Raw genomic sequence first — 22,389 nt, 5'->3', positions numbered from 1 at the left:
TCTCTCGGTGCGCTGTGGTAGAAAGGTCTTAGACAGCGACCCTTCCCCATTGCGCCTTTGCGGCAGCTGCCCCAAGCTTTAGTGCGTCCCTCAGCACGTAGTCCTGGACTTTGGATTGTGCCAGTCCGCAACAATCGGTCGGGGACAACTCTTTGTGCTGGAAGACCCACAAGTTTCGGGCAGACCAAAGCGCGTCTTTCACCGAGTTGATGATCCTCCAGCTGCAGTTGATGTTTGTCTCGGTGTGTGTCCCTGGGAACAGCCCGTAGAGCACAGAGTCCTGTGTCACAGAACTGCTCGGGATGAACCTCGACAGCAACCACTGCATCTCTCTCCAGACTTTCTTTGCAAAGGCACAATCCACAAGGAGGTGAACAACGGTCTCTTCCCCACCACAGCCACCTCGAGGGCAACGTGCAGAGGGGGTGAGACTCCTGGCGTGTAGGAAGGATCTGACGGGGAGGGCCTTTCTCACCACCAGCCAAGCTACGTCTTGGTGCTTGTTGGAAAGTTCTGGCGATGAGGCATTCTGCCAAATGACTTTGACAGTCTGCTCGGGGAACCATCCCACAGGGTCCACCCTCTCCTTTTCCCTCAGGGCCTCTAGGACGTTACGTGCTGACCACTGCCTGATGGACTTGTGGTCAAAGGTGTTTTTCTGCATAAATTTTTCCACCAGGGACAGGTGGTACGGCACGGTCCAACTACTTGGAGCGTTCCGCGGCAGCGTGGCCAGACCCATCCTTCGCAACACCGGGGACAGGTAGAACCTCAGCACGTAGTGACACTTGGTGTTTGCGTACTGAGGGTCTACGCACCGCTTGATGCAGCCACACACAAAGGTGGCCATCAGTATGAGGGCGATGTTGGGCACGTTTTTTCCCCCTTTATCTAGAGGCTTGTACATCGCGTCCCTGCGGACACGATCCATTTTCGACCTCCAGATAAAGCGGAAGATGGCTCGAGTGATCGCCATCGCGCAGGAGTCTGGAATGGGCCAGACCTGCGCCACGTACAGCAACAGCGAGAGTACCTCACACCTGATGACCAGGTTCTTACCCGCAATGGAGAGGGAGCGTCGCTCCCACATGCCCAGTTTCCTTTTCACCATAGCCACTCGCTCCTTCCAGTTTCTAACGCATGCCCCGGTCCCTCCGAACCATATCCCCAGCACCTTCAGGCCGTCAGCCCTGACAGTGAAGGGGACAAAGGATCGGTCAGCCCAGTTCCCAAAGAACATGGCCTCGCTCTTCCCACGATTTACCTTGGCTCCCGAGGCCAGTTCGAACTGGTCGCAGATGTGCATCAGTCTGCGCACCGACAGCGGATCCGAGCAGAAGACGGCGACGTCGTCCATGTACAGGGAGGCTTTTACCTGAGTGCCTCCACTGCCTGGGATCGTCACTCCTCTTATGCCCGGATCCTTCCTGATGGACTCGGCAAAGGGTTCTATGCAACACACGAAAAGGACAGGCGAGAGAGGACAGCCCTGCCTGACTCCAGATTTAATCGGAAAGCTATCTGTTTCCCACCCATTGATTGAGACTGCGCTACTGATGTTAGTGTAGAGCAGTTGGATCCAATTTCGAATCTGTACCACTTAGTTTGCTATAGGTACAATGACTATTTACTTTTTGCCAATTTCTGTTAGGTGAGTGCTTCATTTCCTCTGTCCCTGTCACTTACTGCTGCACTAAATGGAGGTTTTGCTTTTGATCTATCAATTGCTGATATGTGAATGTGGGTTTTCCTTTGTACTTGGCAATTTCTGACATGGAAGAGGGGCTTAACTCTGCATCAGTTAATTTCTGGCATGTGGATTTGGGATCACTGTTAACCTGTCAGAGACTGATAAATTTGCACTTTACATGTTAGTTTGTGGATCTGGATTCTGCTGAGTACCTGTCAGGTACAGCTATTTAAGTATACGTTTCACTCTGCACATGTCAGCTTATAGTCTGGAAGAAAGATCATTCTTCTATACCTTTTATATTCTGGAAAGTTTATTTAGCGTCATTCTGTATCTATCAGTTTATTTTTGGTTTCACTCTGTACCTGCCTGTTTCTGACTTAATTCTGTATCAGTCAGTTTTACAATACAAAGATGTATTATTCTGTACCTGTTTTTGGCCCCAATAATAATAATAGATTGTGGGTTTTAATCCCTATTTTCCTGTCTCTGGGTTGTGGATGTAAATGTAAATATTACTTGGTACTTGATTTGTGAAAGTGTGTTTTTTTAATTTTCCCTGCCTGTTCCTCACATTTGAATGTGGATCTTACCATGTACCTCTCAGTTATTGGTTTGTGAGTAAGGGTAATTATACTTTATCTTTAATCTATGACAAGTAAGTTTGCTGTTTTTTTCTGTCAGTCTGATCATCATTCAGTGATAGTTAGTTTATGATAAATATGTACAAGATACATTTTATAACCAGTTACAATATTACGGTGGCTTCAAAAGCAGATCAGAGCCTGTCTGCAGCTAGTGGTTGGCCTCCTAGTCCCCCAAAGACTTTCCATGACCTAAAAACCACAAGTCAGATCAGAGATGGAATAGTCTGCACTGGCTTGGATAAGTGCACCTCTAACAACACGAAAGAATCTTGAAAACATCCATAAAGCAGTGGATTTGACTTTCACACCATTCACCAGCTTAAGGATTTACTCCCTCAACCACTGGTGAACAGTGTGTACCATCTATGAGACACAGTGCAACAACTTGGTAGAGTGCAAGGACTCAGGCTGTAACTCTCAATCCATTGTGCAGAATGAGATTAATGCTGTGTGTCTCAGTCTTGGGTGCTTTATATGAAAGAAATTTGAATTGTGTATTTGGCTGTCTATGGTCATTGTGAATGTGTGAGATGAATTGTGCACCTGTCAGAATAGAACATGATTTTGTGATTCATGGACTATGTCAGTCTCCACTACTGTATGTTAATATGGGGCCAATTCTGCCTCTGCCAGTGTCTGGAAGTGAATGTGAGTTTGACCTTGGTTCTGCAGTCATCAGTCTCTGATTCATACTGTTTATATCAGTCTCTGGTGCTGCCTCTGTATGTTGTTTTTCTTTTGCACCTGTCAGTCTGTGGTGCTGTGTAGGACTGCAGGATTAATTCTATTAATGACATATTCTGATATTCCGTGTGTGTGGAATAAATTGTGTGTCATCATTTCTCTTATTAATTGAGAAAGTGTGTTTCCTTCTGTGCTTTCACTATCCTGTGTATTGTGATCGTGTTGCATTAATTCTATATTGCCGCATCTTGTATAGTCTGTGAATGTGTGTTTTTTTCCTTCGTGTCACTCTGTCTCTGTTACTGCTTGCAGGAGTGCAAAAGATTCTACCTGGTACTATCTGTGAGATTGAGATCCTTTCTGAATTTGTCAACATCTGGAACTAAATGTGAGCTTGAAGTTGATACTGATCCTGTCAAACATTTTGAGTGAGTTTTATTCAGTGCCAACCTGTGGCAATATTTGGTGACTGTTGGATTGACTCTCTGTTTTTCAGGCTTTTTTCTTATGCTTTTGTGTATGCCTGTGGTTTCAGCTCTACATTTCAATTGCTGGTACCCTGTATGAAGTAGGATTAATTCAGTACTTTACAGTTTCTGGAACATTATGTGAGTGTGGACATTCTTCCAATTTGAGTGTGGATTAACTCCATTTTCATTAGCACCTTGCTGACAGCGAGTATGTGATTTATTCAAGCTCTCTCTGTCTCTACTATTGTATGTGAATGTACTACTCGCTTTATGTTTTTCAGTGCCTGGTGCAGTGCATGAGTTCAAGGTTAACTTGTACCAGTCAGTATCTGGTACTTCATGTGATTGTGGGATTCTTTCTGTATATTCTAATCTCCACTACACCATGTTCATGAGATTATTTTTCTATCATTCAGTTTCAGGTAGTGTAAATGACTGTGGTATTTATTATATGGTTTTCAGTGCTGGGTATTTCTATGACTCTGGGCTCCATTCTGAATCATTCAGCCTCTGGTACAGCATGTGGATGTAAGAATAATTCTGTATTTGTCATTCTCTGACATGTTTTGCAATTCCTTTATTTTCATAAATCAATTGGGTGTAGTTTTTGTGGGATTAGTTTAATCTGTGTGATTCTCTGGTTATCAGAGTGAGTGTAGGATTCATTCTGTTTCTATGTGCCTCTGGTGTTGTAAGCATGTGATGATTCTGTGCCTGAGATGTGCCTCAGGTATCATGTTGGAAACTATTTGTTTAACACCCTCTTAATGTATCAATGTATGTTTACCTTGACACTTAATTTATTATATGGAATTGATATATTTTATAGCCATAGGTTATATTCAGTAGCTGTGTGGGAGTTGTCAAATGGTATTTAATTTGTAGCTTTGTGAAAACAATTGTGAATGGTGACATCCGCTTCAATTGGATACATAGCCTGGTATGTAATTCCTGCAGTTTGTAGCAAAGGAATTGCTGTTGAATCATCTTAATCATGGTGAGACTTTTTAGGTTGGTATGCAATATGTAGCCCTGTCTAAATTATGAGGCAATTAATTGCAAAATATTCATTATGTTACAATCAGTTAGTTGTTGTCTTTTCTAGCTAAGGCTTTTTTATTTAATTTGTGACCAAGGTGACTCAGTGTATTTACATCTGCCGCTGGGCGTGTATTTTTTTTAATCCTGTGGTTGATGTGAGCTGGGTTGGATGGGAATGAAAAGAAAATCAGCTTTGTCTGCTCTGTTGAATCTGGGATTGAAAAGTTGTCTCTTACCTTGGGAACAGTGTGGGACTGAACACTCATTTTCTTTGTGAGAGTGGATCTAATGAGCTGTCAGTACCTTGTGCATTGTGAGTGATGCTGTACCTGCTTCGTGTTGGAACTGGCTTGGTGACATTTCCCTTATGTCGAGGAATAATCTGGTTCCTCCGAATATTTGCCTGCAAAAAGAAAAATAACTCATTTAACCGAAGAATAGATGAAATAAAAGATACAAAAGTTATCAATGTAACCTTTCAAATAAAAATCATTCGGAACCATCGGAAAATTAAACCTTTTAGCACAACCAATGTCTTACTCCACTGCAGTAAGACACCAATCTGCTTCTGCTGACCGGGTGTTTTGAGCGATTTTACAACAATTCTGTGATATTCAGAAACAACCCAATCCATGCACTGTTCCCTGAGTTGAGTTGTCCGATGGAGATTTTGTTCTGGTCATGTTTCTAATTCCCGCTCCCATTTGAACTAAGTATCCAACCGCAAACAAGCAGCCGCTGTTTTAAATGTGTCCTTCACACGTCTCACCTGATACCTGCAATAGATTTTGTTTGTACAACTTTTCTCATCATTTTTGTGCAGTTATTTTTTCCACTGTTCATTGTTCAATAACAACAAACAGTGGGAGACGGGAACTAAACGACTTGACTGTGGTTTGGGGAGAGAGAACAGCAATGAGCTTCAATAGCGAGTTCTTGCCATTCTGTCTCCCTGGCCCTGTTCAGACACTGGCTGAGAATTGCCTCTCCCTTCCCCCCGCTTACTCCATGTTCCGGGACCAGATCCTGTCCCACCGGGCCGATTGCAAACAGACCCCGACTCCCCCGAACGTGCCTGGCAGTCAATCCCAATCTCTGAGCATCTCTGCGGACGCGGTCCCAAACCGATGTGCTGCTGGAAGCAGATGCTGTTTGTTCACTTACCCGCGGAGCCGCGATGTCTCCGGTCGCTGCTGATTGAAACCATCTTCCCCTCACTGAGTGAATGACGCTCAGGGACTGGGTTGGGGGAGGGGTGCGCATGCGCTCTTTGCCTTATGACGACACTGTGGGTGCGGGGTGTGGGTTATTCCGCGCATGCGTAGATCTCTGCAACAATCCAGCGGCCTGAAATTAACGGGAACTTTCCCCATTTCAAACTCATCAAAGAAAGAAGAAAGTTTCCGAACCTGGAGTGGGCGTGGAGCCAATAGAGTGGGAGCTATATCGTGATCCCTATATGCTACAATTAAATACATCGCCCCCTGCCCTCCCTATTCTCCACACTCAATCCCCTCCGCGACCGCTGCTCCCCCACCAATATCCCCTCCCTTTTTCACCGCGCCTTTCTATGCAAATGCAGAAGACACAACGTCAGCTTTTTACCTCCTCAAAATCCAAATATCTCTTCCAAGTGAAACAGTGATGCACTTGTTGTAATTTTCAGTTTAATGTAGTGTGTTTGCAGGTGATGGTGTTCCCATGCGTCTGCTGCACTTGTTCTTCTCGCCGGCAGGAGTCGCGGGTTTGGACTGAGCTGTGGAAGGAAAATTAATGTCTGGAGTGGGATTTATACCCACGACTCGACAGAAAATGGGGACCGAAAGATGCCTTAAACCGCTCGAACATCCTAACTCACTTGAACAATATAATGGGACACAAGTTTATTGCGCTCTTCACAAATGGTTTGAATTCTATTTTCATCTCCATTGTATTTAAAACTCGATGTGATTTTCCTTTTTTCAGCACCTGTCAGGTTCCTGTGTCTGAGTCCCATCCTTCCCCAAGCCGCCGGGGGGTGAGGAGCTTCTCATTGCTGTATTGCTCTGTTCGCTCAAATCAACAAAGACCCAATTCCCGCCCGACCTGTTCCTCACACGAAGGTGATGAGAGTGTAAGATCTGAGCGGCGTGAAGTGTCCAATTGGAGAGTTGCATCCTGGCGACAGGAAAAAAAAACTCTCCACAGCTGCTTTCGGACCTGCTGAATATTCCCCGCATTTCCTATTTCTAATTTTGTGCCATCATTACAGGAGTTATTTTTTACTGACAACCCAAAACTTGTCTCTCGGGGCAGCTCCAGCCATCGCTTTTTTGTGATCTTCTCACACACAAGTTCGCGCTTCACTTTCCAACTCACATGTTTTAAAGTCGGTTGTTTTCACACTCATCATCCTGCGCCATGGATTTCAAACCCGCCGCCCACTGACGTCTCAGGCGGTCCAAGCGTTTCTGAGGAATCCGCAAAGGCAAGCGGATCACAGAGTCTGTTAGAGAATATGAGACTTTAATCCACATTCACATACAGTAGCACTGAGTGATGATGAATTATTAACACGGTCACACACACACACACACATACATACAGAAACGCATACACAGCGCCAATGAGAGATTCAGATTGATGAGATTCAGAAACTCCATTACAATGCCATAGAATAAAACGCAAAGAATAACTGCCAGACTTATTTACAGTACCGGAAGCTGACTGTCAGAACAAATCAATTGTACACGTACAGTTCCCCTGACAGGCTCAACAAGTGACCCAACCCTCATAGACAATCTGAAACAAGTTACAGACTGAATAATGCGAAATAATTTGGTATCAGAGATTCAGAAATGAAGTAATGTCACTGGATGAGTAATCCAGCGATCCCAGGCCCATGCACTGAGAATATGTTTTCAAATCCCACCACAACTGCTGGAGAATTTGAATTCTGAGTATCACAATAATAGAGGCCATGAAACCATCATCGATTGTCACAAAAAATATCCGGTTCACTGATGTCCTTTTGGGTAGGAAAGCTGCCATCCTTACCGGGCCAACATGTGACTCTGGACCCACAGCAACTTGGTTAAATTTTATCTGCCATCTGGTAGCACTATGGGTTTTGAGACACCACATGGATTGTGGATCAAGAAGACAGCTCACCGCCACGTTCTCAATGACATTGAGGGATGGGCAAGGACTTCTGGCCTCACCTCGCGATGACCACATCCCGTGAATGAATTTTTAAAAATCCAGCCAATCAGTCAAGGACTCTTTTATGCAAACTCCCTGTTTTCTGCGAGACAGCAAATCTTATATCCATGGTAACATGTTACCCCCTACACCACGAGCTCCCCACCACCGCCACCCTCCCAAAACACACACACAATAGCATTTGATGAGGCACCTTGTCAAATGCCTTCTGGAAATACAAGTTCAGTATGTCTACAAGTTCCTGTTCATCCACTGCACATGCTCCTCCTTCAACGAACGCTAATAAATTGGTTAAATATGATTTCCCTTTCACAAAACAATGTTAACACTCCCTTATTAACTTTAAAAAGAGTATTTGACGACCGGGTCCATAACATTGTCGGTAGGACTGAGCATCGCACAGTACTTGTGGAGACAAGGTCCCATCTTCACATTGTGTTATGTGGCACAGAAACCTTGCTAAATGGGATCAAATTTAAACAGATCTAGGACATCAAAACGGGTCATCCGTGAGTTCCTGGGGGCCATCAGCAGCAGCAGAATTGTATTCGACCATAATTGCTCAACCCATGGCCTGGCATATCACCCACCCTAACATACCCATCAAGCGGGGCAATCAGCCTCTATACCGAGGGCCTGCCTAAAAATAAGAAGATACCAGAGACATTTAGCTTCTGAATTAGTCCCAATTTCCCTAACAGTAATGGTGGCTGATAGATACAGAATGATTCCCACTTTGAAATTCAGTGCCACTGGCTGATTCAGAATTTATCCCAACGCTTAGTGTGGGATCCACCAGGGCCATTCAGCTCCTGACTGCACTGCAACCTTGGCTGTAACATGGATAAAAGAGCTGAACTCAGCGGGCGAAGTGACAGTGACTGCCCTTGACATCAAGGCAGCATCTGACAGGGAACATCATGGCTCCAGGAAGGAAATATTTTCCCACAGAAAATATCTTCACAGAGCAGAGAATATCTTTACACAACAGGAAACACCTTTACCGAACAGAGAAAATATTTGCACAAGGCGGATCATACTTACACAGGCGGGGTCACATTTGCACAACAGGGATGCATTTTACACAAACACAGTGAAGATGTGTCAGCGGAAGGATCACACTTCCAAGACAGGAAGAACAGTTGCAAAGCATGAGCACATTTACACAACAGGGAATACATTTAAAAACAGGGTCTATCTTTATGAAACAGAAAACACCTTTTCATGAATGAACAGTTTCTCCTTCTCAGTATCTTGCTGGTTTGCTAGGTACCTTTTCCTGTCAGCCATGGTGTTTGTTCCGATAGTTTCTTGCTGTTTTTCTGTGTGTCTTTCTCTGCGTGTTGCATTCGAGGTAGCGGAAGTGGATTTGTGGAGCCAGGGTGAACTTCCCAATAGCTGTGCTCTTGTTTAAAAGGTACTGAGGAAGTGAATATGTGTTTGGCTATCAAACAACAGTAATAGGCATTAGAAACTTGTGCTTCGGAGGAGACTGGCTTTGCAGAAGCGTGCTGACCTGCTAACCCAGCGATCGATGGATTGAAACCATCCTCAGTTTATTAATTATTCCCATTAACACCAAAAATAAACATTTGGCTGCGACACAAAATCACCTCTGAATTTAATTTATAGTATATTTTTATCAGCTTCTTGCTTCCAGTAAACACTTCAATCTATATCCAATCTCTCAAATCGTTTTATTTCCCACAGGGAGGGAGCAGAAGTGCTGCAAAAATACACCAGCCGAGGATTTCCCCTCTCTCTCAGCCCATTTTAGGCCATGGTCCGAACGGCCTTCCATTGATCTCCCTCACTCCGTGATTATCTGAGGAACAAAATAATCTTAACTGGAAACGATATAATGAAGTTTTTTTATATGTGGTTCAGTATGTCCGATCTACAGGACAACCTGCAATAATTCCCAAACGAATTTGGAGAGCAGCGTCCTGCTTTAGATATGGACCATCGAGAAGGGCAATAGTATTAGCATAGCAGAAACAGACACGTCAAAGACACAGTTAATCATTATTTGGACAGATATGATCGTTCATTCTTAATCGCTTATTTAAAATATGGAATCCCATCCCCAATATCACCATGAACTGGTAAGGTTTCGTCGCTTCAGGTTTGCATTACAGACACATGGAACACAGTACTTTTGTAAGTGTCTCTAGTCAATGAACTGATGATGCACGGAGTTCTCAGCTTTTACTCATTGATCTTCGCAAGAGTTGATCCAGTTTTGACGGTGACTTGTTCTCTGGTGTTGATTTACTCGAATTCATCACCTGATTTCTCTGTTGTCCAATGAAGCTCACTCAGCAGAGTTTTCAATAATAATTTGATTTTTCCTCACAGGATTTCAAACACTGCGTTTTTGGACAAATTGTTAAAGAAATTTGCACACAGCCAGGGTCCAGGAACAGCAATGTGATAAAGACAAGATAATCTGTTTTGAAGAGATGTCGATTGAGGGGCAAATGTTGTCTCTGACACCATGGAATAACCCCCCGCCCCACTCCAAAATTGTGCATGGTATATTTTACTTGAGAAGGCAGATGGCACCTCAGTTCACCATATCATCTAGAAGCTGGCACCACTGATCACGCATTCCCTCTGCACTGTGCTAGAGTGTCAGCCTGAATTTGTGTCAGGATTCTGGCGTGAGTTTTGAACTCACAACCTCCTGATCGTAAAATGCAAGAGAACAACTGACTGGATCATAATTCACAGCATAGCAAAGGTGACAGAAGACATTTCACTCCAAGGAGCGGTAGAAGTAGATTGACAATTGAAGAAATGTCACAGACAATGAGAGCTAGACACCCACAGTTGAAAGAGACGGGATTGTTATCACAGCAGGGGGAGGGAGTGTAACAGGAATTTTGATTCCCAGTGCTTCTTGTCATCACCCCCGTAAAAGCTAAATGCCCTCATGGTTTGCACACTACCCGCCAGACTAAATAACGAAGCTAGAATATAATTAAATCATTGTAAAATTTTCTATCAGATCAGCCCTTAAACATTGATATTCAAGGTATTACTGAGAAATTCGAGACAATCTGTCTGTCCTCATTACTTGGGTCTGATATCACAATGGTAATTTCAGATTTCATTTCTGCATATCGCCGTCCCATACAGAAACAGGATTTAAATTCACGCGTGGGAAGCACAATGGATTAGCAGCCTTAAACTCTGGACCAACTCGTCACATGCATTACACTTATTAACGACGTCATGTAGTTTTAGCATCCATGAACTGTTGAACTAAATGATCCTCTTTGGCACAGGTCCCGAATATTCAGTCAGATGTTCAAAAATGGAAATGGAGTTTCGGTCAGCAGACAAAATTCCCATCGCGTGAGTTCAGGGACTGATGTGAATGGACTAATACAAAACACTTCAACACTATGCCCAACATGTCTCTGTGCAGTGTGAAAACCTACTGCGGTAAGACTGAAACAGACAAACATTTCGCAGCAAAAACAAACCCCTCCCAGAGATTCCTCAAAGAGGAATCCATCGACCCACGGAACACACACTTCCTGACCGACATTGACTGATCATTGAGACACATGTATTGCCTCCTGTCTGGCTTCATTCCGTGAGGGTATAGAAAGTATATTGTTTCAGTTCCCTGGAACAGATTAACGAGAAGTTCTTGTGTTTCACTGAGATATCCTGGTTTGATTTTCTTTTAAAGTCACAGAGTGTTTGAACATTCAACAGGTCTGTCAATCACTGGACTGATGAAAGGTTCAATCAATGAGATATGCCGTCTCCTTTTTCCATCTTATTTCCTGGGGTGTGAGCATCGATCGCAAGGCCAGCATTTGTAGCTCATCTCCAATTGCCCTTGAACTGTGTGCCTTGCTCAGCGGGTTGTTTGCAGTCACCTGTCGGCTCGACCAGGTAATGATTGCAGATATCAGTGAACCAGCTTGCTTTTACGACAATCAATGATTGATCATTGGGATTGGAGCTTAAATTCCACCAGCAGCCATGGTGGGAAACGAACCCATGTCTCCCGGAAGTTTCACTTTACACTTGCCTTCTGTGGATTATTAGCCCAGTGACATTTTCACTGCGCGACCGCCTCTGCAAACTGGCTTCGCAAATTTAACATCAGTGATTTCAGACACACCTTAAGCAAAATCTCCGCACTTGCGAAGAAGCAGTTGATAAATTAACGACGAGAGTGGGATTTGAACCCACGCGTGCAAAGCACAATGGATTAGCAGTCCATCGCCTTAACCTCTCAGCCACCTCGTCACGGACCGCGAAATTATTAAACTTCCTTCTATACTTTTTGCATTCATTAACTGTTGAAATAAATGCTCCTCTTTTGTACAGGTCCTGAATATTCAGCCACATCTCTAATTATGGAAATGTAGTTTGTCAATAAAATACATTTCCATCACATCAGATCAGGAACTGTGGTAAATGGACTGATGTGAATAACTTCAATACTTCAACATGATATTCAACATGTTTCTACACAGTGTGAAAATCCACCGCGGAAAGTCCGGGACATACATTAATTTGGAAGCAAAAAGAAACTCTTTCTGGCTCACTGCAAGCACCGGAACACAGCCGGAATGCGGTAAATTAAAATGAAACTGTGGGCCGTCGAACTCTGCCGTTCTGTTTAACCTTTCAGTCAAGGCTGCAACTGATTAAAATCAGCCTCGGACTGAACCCACAAGGGGAGAGTTTCCTTATTTGACGAATTAGGAGAAACGTTCCCGATGCTTTGTATTCATTTTCTTCGCTTGTGTTGAAGTGATTTATTCTCTGCAATAAATTCCCGGATGTTCAAACCTGGTCCTGATTTCCCCAACTGGCACCACCTCGAGCACAGGAATGAATGTGTTAAAATGCTGTGTGGGCTCGTCCGGGAATTGAACCCGGGTAACTCTCAAATGTTAAATCAACATAGGATCTCAAAGAAGGAATCATACCCCTAGACCAAAGAGCCAGCTTTCACCTGGAGAGTATTAAACATGTCCTTTCATTGTCATCCACAGGCTATTAACAAAAAGCGAAATACTGTGGATGCTGGAAATCTTTTGGAATGTATTAGAAACCCCGGGTACGACTCCAAACAGTGGAGAGTTTCCCTCCTTATGTAAGTTGACTTTAGTTCTGTTGGGTTTCTCAATGCCACACTCTGCCAAATGCTCCTGTATAGTCAACTGCAGTCTCTTGCACATCACGTCTCGAGTTCAGCCCTTTTGTCCATATTTGGATCAAGGCTACAATGAGGTCGGGAGCTGAGTGACCCTGGCGGAAACAACATTGAACTTCAGTGAGCAGGTGATTGGTGAGTTAGCGCCACATGAACGCACTGTCGAAGAGAGAGCAATGTGGTTGACTCTTAACTGCCCTCTGAAATGGCCTACCAAGCCTCTCAGTTGTAACAAACCGCTACAAAGTCACAAACAAGGAATGGAACCGGACGGACCACGCGGCATCGAATTCGGCACCCGCAATCTCAGCCCTATCCACCCTGCAAAATCTCCCTTACTAACACCTGGGGGCTAGTGTTGAAACTGGGAGAGCTTCCTCACAGTCTAGGCAAGCAACAGCCGGACATAGTGATCCTCACGGGATCATACCTTACAGATAATTTCCCAGACACGACCATCACCATCCCTGGGTATGTCCTTTCCCAACGGCAGGACAGGCCCAGCAGAGATGGTGGCACAGTGACATACAGTCGGGAGGCTGTTGCCCTGGGATTCCTCAACATCGACTCCGGGACCCATGAAGTTTCATGGCATCAGGTCAAAAATGGGCATGGAAACCTGCTGATTACCATGTACCGCCCTCGCTCCGCTAATGAATCCATGTTCCTCCATGTTGAACACCACTTGGAGGAAACACTGAGGGTGGCAAGGGCACAGAGTGTCCTCTGAGTGGGGGGGCTTTAATGTGCATATCCAAAAGTTGCTCGGTCGCACCATTACTGATCAAGCTGAGCGAGGCCTAAATGACATTGCTGGAAAACTGGGTCTGCGGCAGGTGCTGAGGGAACCAACAAGAGGGAAAATCATACTTACCTCATCCTCACCAATCTGCCTGCCGCAGATGAATCTGCCCACGACATTTCGGTCGGCATAACCACTGCACAGATGTTGTGGAGACGAAGTCCCGCCTTCACATTGGGGACAGTCTCCATCGTGTTCTGTGGTGATACCGCCGTGCTAAATTGGGATAGATTGCGAACAGATTTAGCAACACAAGGTTGGTCATACATGAGACCATGTGAGCGATCACCAGCAGCAGAATTGCACTCGAACACAATATGAAAAATCATGGGCTGGCATATCCTCCACTTTATCATTACCACCAGGCCAGGATATCAACCCTGGTTCAATGAAGAGTGAGGAGGGCATCTCAGCAGCTGCACCAGGCATACCTAAAACTGAGCTGTCAACCTGGTGAAGCTATAATACAAGACTATTTGCGTGCCAAACAGCATTAACAGCAAGTGATAGACAGAGCTAAGCGATCTAGCGGATCAGATCTATTAGCTCTGCAGTACTGCCAAGTCCAGTCGGGAGTGCTGGTGGACAAGTAAACAAATCACTGGAGGAGGAGAATCCACAAATATCCCCATCCTCAATATTGGAGGAACCCAGCACATCAGTGCAAAAGATAACATTTGCTACAATCTGCAGCCAGAAGTGCCGAGTGGATGATCCATCCCGGCCTCCTCCGGAGGTCCCCAGCATCTCAGATGCCAGTCTTCAGCCAATTCAATTCACTCCACGTGATATCAAGAAACAGCTGGAGGCAGGAGATAGTGCAATGGCAATGGGCCCTGACAATACTCTGGCAATAGTATTGAATGCTTGTACCCCAGAACTTGCCGTGCCCCTAGCCACGTAGTTCCATTGCAACTGCCACACTGGCACTTACCCGGCATTGTGGAAAACTGCCCAGGTATTTCCTGTACACAAAACGCAGGACAAATACAACCCGGCCAATTACCTCCCCATCAGTCAACTCAAGCGGCACCTGCTTAGCAATAACCTACTCACTGACGCCCAGTTTGGATTCTGCCAGAGCCACCAAGCTGCTGGCTTCGTTACAGCCATTCATCAAACATAGACTAAAGAGCTGAACTCCCGAGCTGAGGTGAGAGTGACTGCTCTTGGCAGCAAGGCCGTATTTGACCGAGTGTGGCATCAAGGAGCCCTCGGACAACTGGAGTCAAAGGGGATCAGGGAGAAAACTCCACTGGTTGCATTCATAACTAATGCAAAGGAAGATGGTTGTGGTTGTTGACAGTCAGTCATCTCAGCTCCAGGATGTCACTGCAGGAGTTACTCAGGGTAATGTTCTCGGTCCAACCATCTTCAGTTGCTTCATCATTGACCTTCCTTCCATCATAAGGTCAGAAGTGGAGATGTTCGCTGGATCGGGTGCTGGAAAGTGGGTTTTAATTGAGCGATTAGTATTTTTCATCTTTTTTTCCGTCCAGGCAAGATGTGCTGAATGTCCTCTTTCTGCGCAGTAACTTTTCTATGGTTCTATCTGCCGCTTATCCGCCCATTCCACCAACCTGCCTATGTCTTTTAGAAGTTCTACTGAATTTCTGTAGCTCTTTTCGCAACCACAGGACATTCAAAAATATTTTACAGACAATGAAGACTTTTAAAATGTGCTCACTGTTCAAATTGCTGAAGTTTTGAACCGTCTGTTCGACAATGTCAGAAATTCCCATTTTGGGAATGGGAAACACGTATCATTAGTGTAGATCTTTGACACAACAGATAGCGTTAGACTTGCAATCGGTCTAAACAGAGACATTTAAAAGATGTGGGTTCGAATGTTTTAGATAAGCATTGAAGAAAGTCAGCAAGAGGTTTATCAATGTTCTCAGAAAAGGGAAACTGCCGTCCCGAACTTCCTTCTATACAGGTCACTCCCCACTTTCCCATCTGAACCACTGAGCAGACGAAAACTCATCACCATCTCAGGACAAAACAATAATATCTGAAAGATGCTGACGAGAGTCAGTCTGCTCAGCCCTCAGACAGACTTAAACTGGACATATACAGCCTCCTCGGTAACTGCTCAGTCATCTTTCCGGACTGTTTCTGACTGGCAGCTCGAAACAAGGATGATGTGAGTCTGCACCACTGAATACCAAGACCAACGCGGTTATCACAGCTGTAATGGACATCTCCTGTTGCAGCTTTAGTTCAGACAGTTGGAGATTATCACAGGCGCTCTGTCAGGATGCATGTTCCTTCAGACAGGTTTCCAGCTGGCAAAATGGAATGAGTGGCTGAGTGAACATTAGTGGTTCAGGGGGAGATTTCTCACTGGCCGGATTGGAGTTCCAGTTCCATTCCCAGATATCCCACTTTCGCTTTCAGAATCCAACTCTGACCTCTTGATCGTTTAAACTTTTCATTGTTTCACCATTGGCGGCCACGTCTTCAGCTGCTCTGCAATTCCTTCTAGAATCATCCTCACTTCACTCTCCCCCTTAACACCCTCTTAAAATCTGTCAATTTTACGAAGGTTTCATTTAGTTGTCCAAACATGTGACTGGGTGGCGAATGTTGCTGGATGAAACTCCATTGAAGCGCTTTGGGGAGTTTTATTAAATCACGGGGCTGTTGCTGAAATCGCTCGAATTTGGATAACTTCGCATTCGGCTTCAATCTTCTTAAAGATTCACCTGTATGGTCTCCACTTGCGTTGCATCGAAAAAAACATCTGCCATGAGGTGTTCACATGATGACCAGTTTGGTAGAGTAAATAAGGAGAAACTGTTTCCACTGACAGGAGGGTCGCTAACCAGAGGACACAGTTTGAAGCTGATTGGGAAAAGAACCAGAAGCAGGGTGAGGAGAATGTATTTTACAGAGTGGGTTGTTGTGAAATGGAAGCGACCTGGGAGGGTGGTGGAAGCAGATTCATTATTAACTTTATAAAGAAAATTGGAGAAAAAAATTCTTGAAGGAAGGAAATACAGAACAATGGGGACAGGGCACGGATCTAAGAATAATTATATCACTCAACCAAATACCCACCACAGGCGGGATGAGCTCTTTCTGTCCTTAATTAAAAAAAACTACTGCGGATACTGGAAATCCAAAACAAAACAGAATTACCTGGAAAAACTCAGCAGGTCTAGCAGCATCGGCGGAGAAGAAAAGAGTTGATGTTTCGAGTCCTCATGACCCTTCAGCAGAATTAAGTATAGTTAGGAGAGGAGTGAAATATAAGCTGGTTTAAGGTGGGGGGTGGGGGTGGGGGGGGTGGGGGGGGGGAAAGAGAAGTTGAGGGGTGGGGGGTGGTTGTAGGGACAAGCAAGCAGTGATAGGAGCAGATCATCAAAAGATGTCACAGACAAAAGGATCAAAGAGGTGTTGAAGGTAGTGATACATTACATGGACTGCAGCGACTAAAAAAGGCAGCTCACCACCAGCTTCTTAAGGGCAACTAGGGAGGGGGAAGAAATGCTGGCCCAGCCAGCGTTCTGTCCTTTCTGTCCTTTATCATTCTATGTTTCATGGATTGAAATCAGTCCTACATTCAGTAGAGCAGGAAGTTTGTGAGAAGCTGGCATGGGAATTGATCCCGTGGGCACAGAATGGAAGCCGTAAAATGTTGTCTTTTGTCAGGGAATCGAAGCTGTGTAAATATGACTCTGTCTGTTTAAAAGTGGTTTGTTACCAGTTCCAGATAATTCACGATCTCCTTAAAAGGGATGTGTTATCAGTCAAGGAGCAGACTATAATATAAAAACGGAAAATGCTGGAAATATTCAGCCGCATCTGTGGAGTTTAAACGAATTAATGTTTAAGGTTGATGACACTTCATCTGAACTGAGGAAAGATAGAAATGTAAGAGGTTTTGAGCAAGTGAACGAGTCCCGGTTTTGGGAATAGGTTGAAGAGAAGCGAAGATCTGTAATGGTGTGGAAGCCCAGGGAGATTAAATTTAAAAAGGTTTCACGGTGCCAAAGCCAAAGGGAGATTTACTGGAACAGGCAAAGAAACAAAAGGTGGGTCCAGATGAGGTGAGAATGGCTATAGAGCAGGATTCCAAGTTCAATGTATGTATTTTTATTCATACACGGGGTCAGGGTCTCGCTGGCTGGGCCAACATTTCTTCCCCCTCCCTAGTTGCCCTTAAGAAGCTGGTGGTGAGCTGCCTTTTTTAGTCGCTGCAGTCCCTGTAATGTAGGGACACTCACAGTGCTGTTAGGAAGGGAGTCCCAGGATTTTGACCCAGCGACAGAACGTCGATGTATTTCCAAATCAGGATGATGAGTGAAGTAGCTTGGATGGAAATTTCTAGGTGTTCCCACCTATCTATTGCCTTGTCCTTCTAAGTCGTAGCAGGTGCTTTGTTGAATTCCTACAGTGCATCTTGTAGATGCTACACACTGCTACTACTGTGCACCGATGGTGGATGGAGTGAATGTTTGTGGATGTGGTGCCAATCAAGCGGATGGTGTCCAGCTTCTTGAGTGTTGAAGGAGTTGCACTCACCCAGGCAAGTGCGGAGTATTCCATCCTTGTAGATTCCTAGCCTCTAACCTGCTCTTGTAGCCCTCCCAAATGTATGCCATTGTGCTACCTCTGCTCGGTCTGTTCTGCCGGTGGGACAGGACATACCCAGGGATGGTGATGGTGGAGTCTGGAATTATCTGCAAGCTATGAGTCCGTGACGATGTCAGACACACTGATGCTAAACTAGTCTATCACACAGCTCCCCCGCTGTTAGTAAGGACGACGTCCCAGGGTCGGACAGAGGGCTGAGATTGCTGTTGTCGAGATCGATGGTGGGTTTCGTTTCTTTCTTCTTCTCTTTGTAAGACCTTGTTACAACTGAGTGGAGCAGGTGTTTGAAGAGTCAACCACATTGCTGGGGGTCTGGGATCACATGCAGCCCGACCAGGTCGATAGATTTCCTTCGCTTAGCGAACAACAGACACTTATTTCATGGTCATCATTAGGCTTTGCATTTTTGAATTCTACTGAATCCAAATTCCATTGTATACCGTGGCAGGATTCGAACCCGGCATTATTCTGGAATATCAGTACAGCAGCAATTCCACTACGCTACTGCCTCACCAAAGTAAGGAGGTTAAATCAGAAACTAAAATTGAAAAAAAACCTGAAAGATACAAATGAAACAAGAGGGAGGCTGAGTTTACAATCTAAAATTATTGAACTCGATGTTGAGGCCAGAAATGCGTAGGGTGAGGTGTTCTTCCTCGAGCTTATATTATTCTTCACCCTGGAACACTGCAGCAGACCAAGGACAGAAAGGTCAGAGTGGGAGCAAGGTGGAGAATTGAAATGACAAGTGACAGGAAGCTCAGAGTCAGGCTTGCGGATTGAACGGAGATTCCTCAAAGCGCTCACCCACCTGAAGCAGGTGACAACATATTGCGGCAGCAAATGCAGCACATTAAACTGAAAGAAGAACAAGTGCATCACTGTTTCACTTGGAAGGAGTATTTGAGGCCTTGGGTTTTGAGGTACAAAGGCAAGTGTTGTGCCTCGTGCACTTGCATAGAAAGGTGCCGTAGAAAGGGGAGGGGTTATTGACTGGTGATTGGCTTCCTTGTTGTTTATAAGCTGAATGATTGAAAGAGAAGGAAATGATCATATCACAGACCTGAATTGCTAGTTCTGTTTTTCCCTCCACAGATGCTGTTTAATTGTTGTGTATTTCCAGCATTTTCTGTTTGTTATTATTTCTGATTTTCAGCATTCGCACTATTTTGCTCTGGTATCAGTGAACTTTCTGAGCTGTGTCCCGGTAGCCAAGAGTTTTTGTTTTATTCTTTCACGGGATGTGGGCGTCGATGGCACGGCCAACATTTATTGCCCCGGCCAACATTTATTGCCCCAGCCGTAATTGCCCTTGAGAAGCTGGCGATGAGCTGCCTTATTGAACCGCTGCAGTCCATGTGGTGTAGGTACACCCACAGTGCTGTTAGGGAGGGAGCTCCAGGATTTTGCCCCAGCGACAGTGAAGGGACAGCGATACTGCTCCAAGTCAGGATGGTGTGTGGCTCAGAGGGGAGCTTGCTGCTGGGGGTGTTCTCATGCATCTGCTGCCCTTTTCCTTCCAGGTGGTGGAGGTCCCGGGTTTGCAAGGTGCTGAGAGAAAAATTATTGTCAGGAGTGGGATTCGAACCCACGCCTCCAGAGGAGACTGCGACCTGAACGCAGCGCCTTAGACCGCTCGGCCATCCTGACTGCGTTATGGCAGCAGATGGGCCACTAATCCATTGCGCTCTCCCCACAGCTGCTTTGGATCTGCTAAATGTTCCCAGCATTTACTGTTCCTGATTTTGCACCTTCTTTATAGGAGTTCTTTTTTTTTTTACTGACTGCCCATAACTTGTCTCTAGGGGCAGCTCCAGACACCGCTTTTCTGTGAGCTTTAAAGTCGGCTGTTTGCGCACTCATCACTTGCGCCATGGCTTCCATCCTCCGCGCCCCCCGCCCCACCGCTTCCCCCAAACAGCACCAGTACCATCCACCCCCACCCTCCCCACTCGGCCTGGCTGCGGTGTCTGGTACATGCTCACCCGGGGTCACGAGCCAGCGGTTGCTGTGCTGCTTCCTCCTCATTTCCATAAAGTGTGGTTGTTTAGAGCGACTTACTGGATCTGTGGTCATCTTGGCTGTTCTGAACCACAGTGAGTCGAGCCTAAACTGGCAACTGGTCCCGAGGGGTCGATCATCACTTGTTGGCATTTGATGGAGTGATCTTCGGAATTCGACTGGCCGAGATCAGCCTTTAAGCCTGAGGTCTGCCAAACACCTAAAAAAGGGGAGGTTCCATACAACGGAAAATACTCTTTCATAAATGGTCAATCTCTCCATTTTAGTATCTTGCTGGTTTGCGTAACTTTTTCCTGTCTGTCACTGCGTGTGTCCTGATAGTCTCTAACTGCTTTTCTGTGTCTTTCTCTGTTGCATTCGGAGTTGTGTGAAGTGCAATTGCGCAGCCAGGGTGAGCTTCCCAACACGTGTGCTCTTGATTAAAAAAAAGCACCGAGTAAGTGAACATTTTCCTGTCTAGCATGTAACACTACGAGGCAGGAAGGAATCCGTTTTTGTAGCAAAGTAGCACTGCGAAAGCGTGCTGGACCCATAACCCATGGATCAAGACCTTTTTCTGCTAGTTTTGTTCTCATTCACACCAAAAGGAAACAACTGGCTGCGATCGAAAAAAAAAAAATAGCTTAATTTTCCTTTACAGTAAATTTGCATTAGCTTCTTACTTCCAGTAAACAATTCAGTCTGCAGCCAACCTCTCTAATCGCTTTTATTCACACACGGACACAAGCAGTAAGTGCTGAAAAATACACCAGCCGAGGATTTCCCCGTTCTTCGGCCCATTTCAGCCCATGGTCCGAGTGGCCTTCCCTTGTTCTCAGTCACTCCATGATGACTTGAATGGAAAAAAAAATGAAACAAATCTCTTATGCGGAAGCATTTGGTGGAGTTTCTCGGATTAGCTGCTGTAGGTCCGATCCATACGACACCCTGCAGTAATTCATCATGCTAATTTGAACAACAGCGTCCTCCCTGCTACATGGACCATCGAGAAGGACAAGAGTGTCAGCAGAGCGGAAACTCTTTCGAGTTACCAACAGTCACAGATTGCAACTTCTTTCGAGTACAATCACAGTTCTTGGTTTTCCAGGAGTGGGACATGAACCCACAACCCTCTGATTCAAAGGCGAGGGTGCGATGGACTGAGCCATAGCTGACAACAGCATCACGTCAAAGACAAAGTAAATCATTATTTGGACAGATGTGATTATTCATTCTTAATCATTTGTTTAGAATATGGAATTCCATCCCCAATATCACCATGAACTGGGAAGGCTTCGTTCCTTCAGGTCGCATTAGATTCGCATTGTGCAAAACACTCTGTGAGTGTCTCTGGTCAATGAACTGATGATGCTCGGACCTTTTAATCATTGGTCTTCGCAAGAGTTGATCCAGTTTTGACGGTGATTTGTTCTCTGGTGCCGGTTTACTCGAATTTCTCACCTGATTTCTCTGCTGTCCAATGAAGCTCTCTCAGCAGAATTTTGAATATTCCCTTGACCTTTCCTCACAGGATTCCAATCACAACCCTTTTGAACAATTTGTTAAAGATTTGCACACAGCCAGCTTCCAGGAACAGCAATGTGATAAAGACAATGGAATCTGTTTTGAAGTGATGTTAATGGAGGGACAAATGTCTCCGACACCGTGTAATAATTCCCCCGCCCCTCTCCATAATTGTGCAGGGTATAATTTACCTGAGAAGGCAGGTGGCACCTCAGTTTACCATATCATTTAAAAGCTGGCACCACTAACAGTGAAGCATTCACTGATTACTGCACTCGAGGGTCAGTCTGAATTTGTGCTCAGGATTCTGGAGTGAGTTTTGAACTCACAGACCCCCTGATTGTAAAAAGCAAGAGAGCAACTGACTGAATCATAGCTGACAGCAAAGTAAAAAAGGGAGAAGAGATTGCCCTCAGTAAGGAAAAGCAGAGATAGATTGTTAATTGAAGAGGTGTTACAGAAAATGAGACACAGACACTCACAGTTGAAAGAGATGGGAGACAGAGTCTAGCAGGAATTTCAATTCCCAGTGTAGATAA

The 22,389-nt window shown here is 45.0% G+C and overlaps 1 protein-coding gene and 2 non-coding genes across 3 annotated transcripts in view; 1 reads left to right on the top strand and 2 right to left on the bottom strand.

The window, feature by feature from the left end:
• LOC144670314 (histone H2B-like) overlaps positions 1 to 22,389 on the top strand; it is a 1,149,071-nt gene that overhangs the window by 880,079 nt on the left and 246,603 nt on the right. The gene's annotated exons all lie outside the window — the stretch shown is intronic.
• Positions 11,924 to 12,005, bottom strand: trnas-gcu (transfer RNA serine (anticodon GCU)). Its single transcript has one exon. It is a non-coding gene; the product is annotated as a tRNA-Ser (tRNA).
• trnal-cag (transfer RNA leucine (anticodon CAG)) lies at positions 19,893 to 19,975 on the bottom strand. The gene has a single exon. It is a non-coding gene; the product is annotated as a tRNA-Leu (tRNA).

This window comes from Cetorhinus maximus, chromosome 31, assembly GCF_964194155.1.
Source record: "Cetorhinus maximus chromosome 31, sCetMax3.hap1.1, whole genome shotgun sequence".
NCBI classification, from domain to species: Eukaryota; Metazoa; Chordata; class Chondrichthyes; order Lamniformes; family Cetorhinidae; genus Cetorhinus; species Cetorhinus maximus.
The sequence above is the reverse complement of the archived record's forward strand: the minus strand, read 5'-3'. Positions and strand labels throughout refer to the sequence as shown.